The sequence below is a fragment of the Natator depressus genome, chromosome 28 (genome assembly GCF_965152275.1).
Source record: "Natator depressus isolate rNatDep1 chromosome 28, rNatDep2.hap1, whole genome shotgun sequence".
Taxonomy (NCBI): Eukaryota; Metazoa; Chordata; order Testudines; family Cheloniidae; genus Natator; species Natator depressus.
Window position 1 is genome coordinate 3,552,590 of NC_134261.1, and position 13,577 is coordinate 3,566,166.

A 13,577-nucleotide genomic window follows, 5' to 3' on the forward strand; every position below is an offset into this window, starting at 1 on the left:
TGACACCTGGCGGCCAGTCGGGGTAAGGCACGGACGGTTTCCCCTAGAGCTGCAGTGACACCTGGTGGCCAGTCGGGATAAGGCACGGACGGTTTCCCCTAGAACGGCAGTGACACCTGGCGGCCAGTTGGGGTAAAGCATGGACGGTTTCCCCTAGAGCTGCAGTGACACCTGGTGGCCAGTCGGGGTAAGGCACGGACGGTTTCCCCTAGAGCGGCAGTGACACCTGGTGGCCAGTCGGGGTAAGGCACGGACGGTTTCCCCTAGAGCGGCAGTGACACCTGGTGGCCAGTCGGGGTAAGGCACGGACGGTTTCCCCTGGAGCGGCAGTGACACCTGGTGGCCAGTCGGGGTAAGGCACGGACGGTTTCCCCTGGAGCGGCAGTGACACCTGGTGGCCAGTCGGGGTAAGGCACGGACATTTTCCCCTAAAGCTGCAGTGACACCTGGTGGCCAGTCGGGGTAAGGCACGGACGGTTTCCCCTAAAGCTGGAGTGACACCTGGTGGCCAGTCAGGGTAAGGCACGGACGGTTTTCCGTAGAGCGGCAGTGACACCTGGTGGCCAGTCGGGGTAAGGCACGGACGGTTTCCCCTAAAGCGGCAGTGACACCTGGTGGCCAGTCGGGGTAAGGCACGGACGGTTTCCCGTAGAGCGGCAGTGACACCTGGTGGCCAGTCGGGGTAAGGCACGGACGGTTTCCCGTAGAGCGGCAGTGACACCTGGTGGCCAGTCGGGGTAAGGCACGGACGGTTTCCCCTAAAGCTGCAGTGACACCTGGTGTCCAGTCGGGGTAAGGCACGGACGGTTTCCCCTAGAGCAGCAGTGACACCTGGTGGCCACGGGTGGTAAGGCACGGACATTTTCCCCTAAAGCTGCAGTGACACCTGGTGGCCAGTCGGGGTAAGGCACGGACGTTTTCCCCTAAAGCTGGAGTGACACCTGGTGGCCAGTCGGGGTAAGGCACGGACGGTTTCCCCTAGAGCTGCAGTGACACCTGGTTGCCAGTCGGGGTAAGGCACGGACGGTTTCCCCTAGAGCGGCAGTGACACCTGGTGGCCAGTCGGGGTAAGGCACGGACGGTTTCCCCTAAAGCTGCAGTGACACCTGGTGGCCAATCGGGGTAAGGCACGGACGGTTTCCCCTAAAGCTGCAGTGACACCTGGCGGCCAGTCGGGGTAAGGCACGGACGGTTTCCCCTCGAGCGGCAGTGACACCTGGTGGCCAGTCGGTTTCCCCTAAAGCTGCAGTGACACCTGGTATCCAGTCGGGGTAAGGCAGGGACGGTTTCCCCTAGAGCTGCAGTGACACCTGGTGGCCAGTCGGGGTAAGGCACGGAGGGTTTCCCCTAAAGCTGCAGTGACACCTGGTGGCCAGTCGGGGTAAGGCACGGACGGTTTCCCCTAGAGCGGCAGTGACACCTGGTGGCCAGTCGGGGTAAGGCACGGACGGTTTCCCCTAGAACGGCAGTGACACCTGGCGGCCAGTTGGGGTAAGGCATGGACGGTTTCCCCTAGAGCTGCAGTGACACCTGGTGGCCAGTCGGGGTAAGGCACGGACGGTTTCCCCTAAAGCTGGAGTGACACCTGGTGGCCAGTCAGGGTAAGGCATGGACGGTTTTCCGTAGAGCGGCAGTGACACCTGGTGGCCAGTCGGGGTAAGGCACGGACGGTTTCCCCTAAAGCGGCAGTGACACCTGGTGGCCAGTCGGGGTAAGCCACGGACGGTTTCCCGTAGAGCGGCAGTGACACCTGGTGGCCAGTCGGGGTAAGGCACGGACGGTTTCCCGTAGAGCGGCAGTGACACCTGGTGGCCAGTCGGGGTAAGGCACGGACGGTTTCCCCTAAAGCTGCAGTGACACCTGGTGTCCAGTCGGGGTAAGGCACGGACGGTTTCCCCTAGAGCAGCAGTGACACCTGGTGGCCACGCGGGGTAAGGCACGGACATTTTCCCCTAAAGCTGCAGTGACACCTGGTGGCCAGTCGGGGTAAGGCACGGACGTTTTCCCCTAAAGCTGGAGTGACACCTGGTGGCCAGTCGGGGTAAGGCACGGACGGTTTCCCCTAGAGCGGCAGTGACACCTGGTGGCCAGTCGGGGTAAGGCACGGACGGTTTCCCCTAGAGCGGCAGTGACACCTGGTGGCCAGTCGGGGTAAGGCACGGACGGTTTCCCGTAGAGCGGCAGTGACACCTGGTGGCCAGTCGGGGTAAGGCACGGACGGTTTCCCCTAAAGCTGCAGTGACATCTGGTGGCCAGTGGGGGTAAGGCACGGACGGTTTCCCGTAGAGCGGCAGTGACACCTGGTGGCCAGTCGGGGTAAGGCACGGACGGTTTCCCCTAAAGCTGCAGTGACACCTGGTGTCCAGTCGGGGTAAGGCACGGACGGTTTCCCCTAGAGCGGCAGTGACACCTGGTGGCCAGTCGGGGTAAGGCACGGACATTTTCCCCTAAAGCTGCAGTGACACCTGGTGGCCAGTCGGGGTAAGGCACGGACGGTTTCCCCTAAAGCTGCAGTGACACCTGATGGCCAGTCGGGGTAAGGCACGGACGGTTTCCCCTAGAGCTGCAGTGACACCTGGTGGCCAGTCGGGGTAAGGCACGGACGGTTTCCCCTAGAGCGGCAGTGACACCTGGTGGCCTGTTGGTGTAAGGCACGGACGGTTTCCCCTAAAGCTGCAGTGACACCTGGTGGCCAATCGGGGTAAGGCACGGACGGTTTCCCCTAAAGCTGCAGTGACACCTGGCGGCCAGTCGGGGTAAGGCACGGACGGTTTCCCCTAGAGCTGCAGTGACACCTGGTGGACAGTCGGGATAAGGCACGGACGGTTTCCCCTAGAACGGCAGTGACACCTGGCGGCCAGTTGGGGTAAAGCATGGACGGTTTCCCCTAGAGCTGCAGTGACACCTGGTGGCCAGTCGGGGTAAGGCACGGACGGTTTCCCCTAGAGCGGCAGTGACACCTGGTGGCCAGTCGGGGTAAGGCACGGACGGTTTCCCCTAGAGCGGCAGTGACACCTGGTGGCCAGTCGGGGTAAGGCACGGACGGTTTCCCCTGGAGCGGCAGTGACACCTGGTGGCCAGTCGGGGTAAGGCACGGACGGTTTCCCCTGGAGCGGCAGTGACACCTGGTGGCCAGTCGGGGTAAGGCACGGACATTTTCCCCTAAAGCTGCAGTGACACCTGGTGGCCAGTCGGGGTAAGGCACGGACGGTTTCCCCTAAAGCTGGAGTGACACCTGGTGGCCAGTCAGGGTAAGGCACGGACGGTTTTCCGTAGAGCGGCAGTGACACCTGGTGGCCAGTCGGGGTAAGGCACGGACGGTTTCCCCTAAAGCGGCAGTGACACCTGGTGGCCAGTCGGGGTAAGGCACGGACGGTTTCCCGTAGAGCGGCAGTGACACCTGGTGGCCAGTCGGGGTAAGGCACGGACGGTTTCCCGTAGAGCGGCAGTGACACCTGGTGGCCAGTCGGGGTAAGGCACGGACGGTTTCCCCTAAAGCTGCAGTGACACCTGGTGTCCAGTCGGGGTAAGGCACGGACGGTTTCCCCTAGAGCGGCAGTGACACCTGGTGGCCAGTCGGGGTAAGGCACGGACATTTTCCCCTAAAGCTGCAGTGACACCTGGTGGCCAGTCGGGGTAAGGCACGGACGGTTTCCCCTAAAGCTGCAGTGACACCTGATGGCCAGTCGGGGTAAGGCACGGACGGTTTCCCCTAGAGCTGCAGTGACACCTGGTGGCCAGTCGGGGTAAGGCACGGACGGTTTCCCCTAGAGCGGCAGTGACACCTGGTGGCCTGTTGGTGTAAGGCACGGACGGTTTCCCCTAAAGCTGCAGTGACACCTGGTGGCCAATCGGGGTAAGGCACGGACGGTTTCCCCTAAAGCTGCAGTGACACCTGGCGGCCAGTCGGGGTAAGGCACGGACGGTTTCCCCTAGAGCTGCAGTGACACCTGGTGGCCAGTCGGGATAAGGCACGGACGGTTTCCCCTAGAACGGCAGTGACACCTGGCGGCCAGTTGGGGTAAAGCATGGACGGTTTCCCCTAGAGCTGCAGTGACACCTGGTGGCCAGTCGGGGTAAGGCACGGACGGTTTCCCCTAGAGCGGCAGTGACACCTGGTGGCCAGTCGGGGTAAGGCACGGACGGTTTCCCCTAGAGCGGCAGTGACACCTGGTGGCCAGTCGGGGTAAGGCACGGACGGTTTCCCCTGGAGCGGCAGTGACACCTGGTGGCCAGTCGGGGTAAGGCACGGACGGTTTCCCCTGGAGCGGCAGTGACACCTGGTGGCCAGTCGGGGTAAGGCACGGACATTTTCCCCTAAAGCTGCAGTGACAGCTGGTGGCCAGTCGGGGTAAGGCACGGACGGTTTCCCCTAAAGCTGGAGTGACACCTGGTGGCCAGTCAGGGTAAGGCACGGACGGTTTTCCGTAGAGCGGCAGTGACACCTGGTGGCCAGTCGGGGTAAGGCACGGACGGTTTCCCCTAAAGCGGCAGTGACACCTGGTGGCCAGTCGGGGTAAGGCACGGACGGTTTCCCGTAGAGCGGCAGTGACACCTGGTGGCCAGTCGGGGTAAGGCACGGACGGTTTCCCGTAGAGCGGCAGTGACACCTGGTGGCCAGTCGGGGTAAGGCACGGACGGTTTCCCCTAAAGCTGCAGTGACACCTGGTGTCCAGTCGGGGTAAGGCACGGACGGTTTCCCCTAGAGCAGCAGTGACACCTGGTGGCCACGCGGGGTAAGGCACGGACATTTTCCCCTAAAGCTGCAGTGACACCTGGTGGCCAGTCGGGGTAAGGCACGGACGTTTTCCCCTAAAGCTGGAGTGACACCTGGTGGCCAGTCGGGGTAAGGCACGGACGGTTTCCCCTAGAGCTGCAGTGACACCTGGTTGCCAGTCGGGGTAAGGCACGGACGGTTTCCCCTAGAGCGGCAGTGACACCTGGTGGCCAGTCGGGGTAAGGCACGGACGGTTTCCGCTAAAGCTGCAGTGACACCTGGTGGCCAATCGGGGTAAGGCACGGACGGTTTCCCCTAAAGCTGCAGTGACACCTGGCGGCCAGTCGGGGTAAGGCACGGACGGTTTCCCCTCGAGCGGCAGTGACACCTGGTGGCCAGTCGGTTTCCCCTAAAGCTGCAGTGACACCTGGTATCCAGTCGGGGTAAGGCAGGGACGGTTTCCCCTAGAGCTGCAGTGACACCTGGTGGCCAGTCGGGGTAAGGCACGGAGGGTTTCCCCTAAAGCTGCAGTGACACCTGGTGGCCAGTCGGGGTAAGGCACGGACGGTTTCCCCTAGAGCGGCAGTGACACCTGGTGGCCAGTCGGGGTAAGGCACGGACGGTTTCCCCTAGAACGGCAGTGACACCTGGCGGCCAGTTGGGGTAAGGCATGGACGGTTTCCCCTAGAGCTGCAGTGACACCTGGTGGCCAGTCGGGGTAAGGCACGGACGGTTTCCCCTAAAGCTGGAGTGACACCTGGTGGCCAGTCAGGGTAAGGCACGGACGGTTTTCCGTAGAGCGGCAGTGACACCTGGTGGCCAGTCGGGGTAAGGCACGGACGGTTTCCCCTAAAGCGGCAGTGACACCTGGTGGCCAGTCGGGGTAAGCCACGGACGGTTTCCCGTAGAGCGGCAGTGACACCTGGTGGCCAGTCGGGGTAAGGCACGGACGGTTTCCCGTAGAGCGGCAGTGACACCTGGTGGCCAGTCGGGGTAAGGCACGGACGGTTTCCCCTAAAGCTGCAGTGACACCTGGTGTCCAGTCGGGGTAAGGCACGGACGGTTTCCCCTAGAGCAGCAGTGACACCTGGTGGCCACGCGGGGTAAGGCACGGACATTTTCCCCTAAAGCTGCAGTGACACCTGGTGGCCAGTCGGGGTAAGGCACGGACGTTTTCCCCTAAAGCTGGAGTGACACCTGGTGGCCAGTCGGGGTAAGGCACGGACGGTTTCCCCTAGAGCTGCAGTGACACCTGGTTGCCAGTCGGGGTAAGGCACGGACGGTTTCCCCTAGAGCGGCAGTGACACCTGGTGGCCAGTCGGGGTAAGGCACGGACGGTTTCCCCTAAAGCTGCAGTGACACCTGGTGGCCAATCGGGGTAAGGCACGGACGGTTTCCCCTAAAGCTGCAGTGACACCTGGCGGCCAGTCGGGGTAAGGCACGGACGGTTTCCCCTCGAGCGGCAGTGACACCTGGTGGCCAGTCGGTTTCCCCTAAAGCTGCAGTGACACCTGGTATCCAGTCGGGGTAAGGCAGGGACGGTTTCCCCTAGAGCTGCAGTGACACCTGGTGGCCAGTCGGGGTAAGGCACGGAGGGTTTCCCCTAAAGCTTCAGTGACACCTGGTGGCCAGTCGGGGTAAGGCACGGACGGTTTCCCCTAGAGCGGCAGTGACACCTGGTGGCCAGTCGGGGTAAGGCACGGACGGTTTCCCCTAGAACGGCAGTGACACCTGGCGGCCAGTTGGGGTAAGGCATGGACGGTTTCCCCTAGAGCTGCAGTGACACCTGGTGGCCAGTCGGGGTAAGGCACGGACGGTTTCCCCTAGAGCGGCTGTGACACCTGGTGGCCAGTCGGGGTAAGGCACGGACGGTTTCCCCTAGAGCGGCAGTGACACCTGGTGGCCAGTCGGGGTAAGGCACGGACGGTTTCCCCTAGAGCGGCAGTGACACCTGGTGGCCAGTCGGGGTAAGGCACGGACGGTTTCCCCTAAAGCTGCAGTGACACCTGGTGGCCAGTCTGGGTAAGGCAAGGACGGTTTCCCCTAGAGCGGCAGTGACACCTGGTGGCCAGTCAGGGTAAGGCACGGACGGTTTCCCCTAGAGCTGCAGTGACACCTGGTGGCCAGTCGGGGTAAGGCACGGACGGTTTCCCCTGGAGCGGCAGTGACACCTGGTGGCCAGTCGGGGTAAGGCACGGACATTTTCCCCTAAAGCTGCAGTGACACCTGGTGGCCAGTCGGGGTAAGGCACGGACGGTTTCCCCTAAAGCTGGAGTGACACCTGGTGGCCAGTCGGGGTAAGGCACGGACGGTTTTCCGTAGAGCGGCAGTGACACCTGGTGGCCAGTCGGGGTAAGGCACGGACGGTTTCCCCTAAAGCGGCAGTGACACCTGGTGGCCAGTCGGGGTAAGGCACGGACGGTTTCCCGTAGAGCGGCAGTGACACCTGGTGGCCAGTCGGGGTAAGGCACGGACGGTTTCCCGTAGAGCGGCAGTGACACCTGGTGGCCAGTCGGGGTAAGGCACGGACGGTTTCCCCTAAAGCTGCAGTGACACCTGGTGTCCAGTCGGGGTAAGGCACGGACGGTTTCCCCTAGAGCAGCAGTGACACCTGGTGGCCACTCGGGGTAAGGCACGGACATTTTCCCCTAAAGCTGCAGTGACACCTGGTGGCCAGTCGGGGTAAGGCACGGACGTTTTCCCCTAAAGCTGGAGTGACACCTGGTGGCCAGTCCGGGTAAGGCACGGACGGTTTCCCCTAGAGCTGCAGTGACACCTGGTGGCCAGTCGGGGTAAGGCACGGACGGTTTCCCCTAGAGCGGCAGTGACACCTGGTGGCCAGTCGGGGTAAGGCACGGACGGTTTCCCCTAAAGCTGCAGTGACACCTGGTGGCCAATCGGGGTAAGGCACGGACGGTTTCCCCTAAAGCTGCAGTGACACCTGGCGGCCAGTCGGGGTAAGGCACGGACGGTTTCCCCTCGAGCGGCAGTGACACCTGGTGGCCAGTCGGTTTCCCCTAAAGCTGCAGTGACACCTGGTATCCAGTCGAGGTGAGGCAGGGACGGTTTCCCCTAGAGCTGCAGTGACACCTGGTGGCCAGTCGGGGTAAGGCACGGAGGGTTTCCCCTAAAGCTGCAGTGACACCTGGTGGCCAGTCGGGGTAAGGCACGGACGGTTTCCCCTAGAGCGGCAGTGACACCTGGTGGCCAGTCGGGGTAAGGCACGGACGGTTTCCCCTAAAGCTGCAGTGACACCTGGTGGCCAGTCGGGGTAAGGCACGGATGGTTTCCCTTAGAGCGGCAGTGACACCTGGTGGCCAGTCGGGGTAAGGCAGGGGCGGTTTCCCCTAGAGCTGCAGTGACACCTGGTGGCCAGTCGGGGTAAGGCACGGAGGGTTTCCCCTAAAGCTGCAGTGACACCTGGTGGCCAGTCGGGGTAAGGCACGGACGGTTTTCCGTAGAGCGGCAGTGACACCTGGTATCCAGTCGGGGTAAGGCAGGGACGGTTTCCCCTAGAGCTGCAGTGACACCTGGTGGCCAGTCGGGGTAAGGCACGGAGGGTTTCCCCTAAAGCTGCAGTGACACCTGGTGGCCAGTCGGGGTAAGGCACGGACGGTTTTCCGTAGAGCGGCAGTGACACCTGGTGGCCAGTCGGGGTAAGGCACGGACGGTTTCCCCTAAAGCGGCAGTGACACCTGGTGGCCAGTCGGGGTAAGGCACGGATGGTTTCCCCTAGAGCGGCAGTGACACCTGGTGGCCAGTCGGGGTAAGGCACGGACGGTTTTCCGTAGAGCAGCAGTGACACCTGGTGGCCAGTCGGGGTAAGGCACGGACGGTTTCCCCTAAAGCTGCAGTGACACCTGGTGTCCAGTCGGGGTAAGGCACGGACGGTTTCCCCTAAAGCTGCAGTGACACCTGGTGGCCAGTCGGGGTAAGGCACGGACGGTTTCCCCTAGAGCTGCAGTGACACCTGGTGGCCAGTCGGGGTAAGGCACGGACGGTTTCCCCTAGAGCGGCAGTGACACCTGGCGGCCAGTTGGGGTAAGGCACGGACGGTTTCCCCTAAAGCTGCAGTGACACCTGGTGGCCAATCGGGGTAAGGCACGGACGGTTTCCCCTAAAGCTGCAGTGACACCTGGCGGCCAGTCGGGGTAAGGCACGGACGGTTTCCCCTAGAGCGGCAGTGACACCTGGTGGCCAGTCGGGGTAAGGCACGGACGGTTTCCCCTAGAGCGGCAGTGACACCTGGTGGCCAGTCGGGGTAAGGCACGGACGGTTTCCCGTAGAGCGGCAGTGACACCTGGTGGCCAGTCGGGGTAAGGCACGGACGGTTTCCCCTAAAGCTGCAGTGACATCTGGTGGCCAGTGGGGGTAAGGCACGGACGGTTTCCCGTAGAGCGGCAGTGACACCTGGTGGCCAGTCGGGGTAAGGCACGGACGGTTTCCCCTAAAGCTGCAGTGACACCTGGTGTCCAGTCGGGGTAAGGCACGGACGGTTTCCCCTAGAGCGGCAGTGACACCTGGTGGCCAGTCGGAGTAAGGCACGGACATTTTCCCCTAAAGCTGCAGTGACACCTGGTGGCCAGTCGGGGTAAGGCACGGACGGTTTCCCCTAAAGCTGCAGTGACACCTGATGGCCAGTCGGGGTAAGGCACGGACGGTTTCCCCTAGAGCTGCAGTGACACCTGGTGGCCAGTCGGGGTAAGGCACGGACGGTTTCCCCTAGAGCGGCAGTGACACCTGGTGGCCTGTTGGTGTAAGGCACGGACGGTTTCCCCTAAAGCTGCAGTGACACCTGGTGGCCAATCGGGGTAAGGCACGGACGGTTTCCCCTAAAGCTGCAGTGACACCTGGCGGCCAGTCGGGGTAAGGCACGGACGGTTTCCCCTAGAGCTGCAGTGACACCTGGTGGCCAGTCGGGATAAGGCACGGACGGTTTCCCCTAGAACGGCAGTGACACCTGGCGGCCAGTTGGGGTAAAGCATGGACGGTTTCCCCTAGAGCTGCAGTGACACCTGGTGGCCAGTCGGGGTAAGGCACGGACGGTTTCCCCTAGAGCGGCAGTGACACCTGGTGGCCAGTCGGGGTAAGGCACGGACGGTTTCCCCTAGAGCGGCAGTGACACCTGGTGGCCAGTCGGGGTAAGGCACGGACGGTTTCCCCCAGAGCGGCAGTGACACCTGGTGGCCAGTCGGGGTAAGGCACGGACGGTTTCGCCTAGAGCGGCAGTGACACCTGGTGGCCAGTCGGGGTAAGGCACGGACATTTTCCCCTAAAGCTGCAGTGACACCTGGTGGCCAGTCGGGGTAAGGCACGGACGGTTTCCCCTAAAGCTGCAGTGACACCTGATGGCCAGTCGGGGTAAGGCACGGACGGTTTCCCCTAGAGCTGCAGTGACACCTGGTGGCCAGTCGGGGTAAGGCACGGACGGTTTCCCCTAGAGCGGCAGTGACACCTGGTGGCCTGTTGGTGTAAGGCACGGACGGTTTCCCCTAAAGCTGCAGTGACACCTGGTGGCCAATCGGGGTAAGGCACGGACGGTTTCCCCTAAAGCTGCAGTGACACCTGGCGGCCAGTCGGGGTAAGGCACGGACAGTTTCCCCTAGAGCTGCAGTGACACCTGGTGGCCAGTCGGGATAAGGCACGGACGGTTTCCCCTAGAACGGCAGTGACACCTGGCGGCCAGTTGGGGTAAAGCATGGACGGTTTCCCCTAGAGCTGCAGTGACACCTGGTGGCCAGTCGGGGTAAGGCACGGACGGTTTCCCCTAGAGCGGCAGTGACACCTGGTGGCCAGTCGGGGTAAGGCACGGACGGTTTCCCCTAGAGCGGCAGTGACACCTGGTGGCCAGTCGGGGTAAGGCACGGACGGTTTCCCCTAGAGCGGCAGTGACACCTGGTGGCCAGTCGGGGTAAGGCACGGACGGTTTCCCCTGGAGCGGCAGTGACACCTGGTGGCCAGTCGGGGTAAGGCACGGACATTTTCCCCTAAAGCTGCAGTGACACCTGGTGGCCAGTCGGGGTAAGGCACGGACGGTTTCCCCTAAAGCTGGAGTGACACCTGGTGGCCAGTCAGGGTAAGGCACGGACGGTTTTCCGTAGAGCGGCAGTGACACCTGGTGGCCAGTCGGGGTAAGGCACTTACGGTTTCCCCTAAAGCGGCAGTGACACCTGGTGGCCAGTCGGGGTAAGGCACGGACGGTTTCCCGTAGAGCGGCAGTGACACCTGGTGGCCAGTCGGGGTAAGGCACGGACGGTTTCCCGTAGAGCGGCAGTGACACCTGGTGGCCAGTCGGGGTAAGGCACGGACGGTTTCCCCTAAAGCTGCAGTGACACCTGGTGTCCAGTCGGGGTAAGGCACGGACGGTTTCCCCTAGAGCAGCAGTGACACCTGGTGGCCACGCGGGGTAAGGCACGGACATTTTCCCCTAAAGCTGCAGTGACACCTGGTGGCCAGTCGGGGTAAGGCACGGACGTTTTCCCCTAAAGCTGGAGTGACACCTGGTGGCCAGTCGGGGTAAGGCACGGACGGTTTCCCCTAGAGCTGCAGTGACACCTGGTTGCCAGTCGGGGTAAGGCACGGACGGTTTCCCCTAGAGCGGCAGTGACACCTGGTGGCCAGTCGGGGTAAGGCACGGACGGTTTCCCCTAAAGCTGCAGTGACACCTGGTGGCCAATCGGGGTAAGGCACGGACGGTTTCCCCTAAAGCTGCAGTGACACCTGGCGGCCAGTCGGGGTAAGGCACGGACGGTTTCCCCTCGAGCGGCAGTGACACCTGGTGGCCAGTCGGTTTCCCCTAAAGCTGCAGTGACACCTGGTATCCAGTCGGGGTAAGGCAGGGACGGTTTCCCCTAGAGCTGCAGTGACACCTGGTGGCCAGTCGGGGTAAGGCACGGAGGGTTTCCCCTAAAGCTGCAGTGACACCTGGTGGCCAGTCGGGGTAAGGCACGGACGGTTTCCCCTAGAGCGGCAGTGACACCTGGTGGCCAGTCGGGGTAAGGCACGGACGGTTTCCCCTAGAACGGCAGTGACACCTGGCGGCCAGTTGGGGTAAGGCATGGACGGTTTCCCCTAGAGCGGCAGTGACACCTGGTGGCCAGTCGGGGTAAGGCACGGACGGTTTCCCCTAAAGCGGCAGTGACACCTGGTGGCCAGTCGGGGTAAGGCACGGACGGTTTCCCCTAGAGCTGCAGTGACACCTGGTGGCCAGTCGGGGTAAGGCACGGACGGTTTCCCGTAGAGCGGCAGTGACACCTGGTGGCCAGTCGGGGTAAGGCACGGACGGTTTCCCCTAAAGCTGCAGTGACACCTGGTGTCCAGTCGGGGTAAGGCACGGACGGTTTCCCCTAGAGCAGCAGTGACACCTGGTGGCCACGCGGGGTAAGGCACGGACATTTTCCCCTAAAGCTGCAGTGACACCTGGTGGCCAGTCGGGGTAAGGCACGGACGTTTTCCCCTAAAGCTGGAGTGACACCTGGTGGCCAGTCGGGGTAAGGCACGGACGGTTTCCCCTAGAGCTGCAGTGACACCTGGTTGCCAGTCAGGGTAAGGCACGGACGGTTTCCCCTAGAGCGGCAGTGACACCTGGTGGCCAGTCGGGGTAAGGCACGGACGGTTTCCCCTAAAGCTGCAGTGACACCTGGTGGCCAATCGGGGTAAGGCACGGACGGTTTCCCCTAAAGCTGCAGTGACACCTGGCGGCCAGTCGGGGTAAGGCACGGACGGTTTCCCCTCGAGCGGCAGTGACACCTGGTGGCCAGTCGGTTTCCCCTAAAGCTGCAGTGACACCTGGTATCCAGTCGGGGTAAGGCAGGGACGGTTTCCCCTAGAGCTGCAGTGACACCTGGTGGCCAGTCGGGGTAAGGCACGGAGGGTTTCCCCTAAAGCTGCAGTGACACCTGGTGGCCAGTCGGGGTAAGGCACGGACGGTTTCCCCTAGAGCGGCAGTGACACCTGGTGGCCAGTCGGGGTAAGGCACGGACGGTTTCCCCTAGAACGGCAGTGACACCTGGTGGCCAGTTGGGGTAAGGCATGGACGGTTTCCCCTAGAGCTGCAGTGACACCTGGTGGCCAGTCGGGGTAAGGCACGGACGGTTTCCCCTAGAGCGGCAGTGACACCTGGTGGCCAGTCGGGGTAAGGCACGGACGGTTTCCCCTAGAGCGGCAGTGACACCTGGTGGCCAGTCGGGGTAAGGCACGGACGGTTTCCCCTAGAGCGGCAGTGACACCTGGTGGCCAGTCGGGGTAAGGCACGGACGGTTTCCCCTAAAGCTGCAGTGACACCTGGTGGCCAGTCTGGGTAAGGCACGGACGGTTTCCCCTAGAGCGGCAGTGACACCTGGTGGCCAGTCAGGGTAAGGCACGGACGGTTTCCCCTAGAGCTGCAGTGACACCTGGTGGCCAGTCGGGGTAAGGCACGGACGGTTTCCCCTGGAGCGGCAGTGACACCTGGTGGCCAGTCGGGGTAAGGCACGGACATTTTCCCCTAAAGCTGCAGTGACACCTGGTGGCCAGTCGGGGTAAGGCACGGACGGTTTCCCCTAAAGCTGGAGTGACACCTGGTGGCCAGTCGGGGTAAGGCACGGACGGTTTCCCCTAAAGCGGCAGTGACACCTGGTGGCCAGTCGGGGTAAGGCACGGACGGTTTCCCGTAGAGCGGCAGTGACACCTGGTGGCCAGTCGGGGTAAGGCACGGACGGTTTCCCGTAGAGCGGCAGTGACACCTGGTGGCCAGTCGGGGTAAGGCACGGACGGTTTCCCCTAAAGCTGCAGTGACACCTGGTGTCCAGTCGGGGTAAGGCACGGACGGTTTCCCCTAGAGCAGCAGTGACACCTGGTGGCCACTCGGGGTAAGGCACGG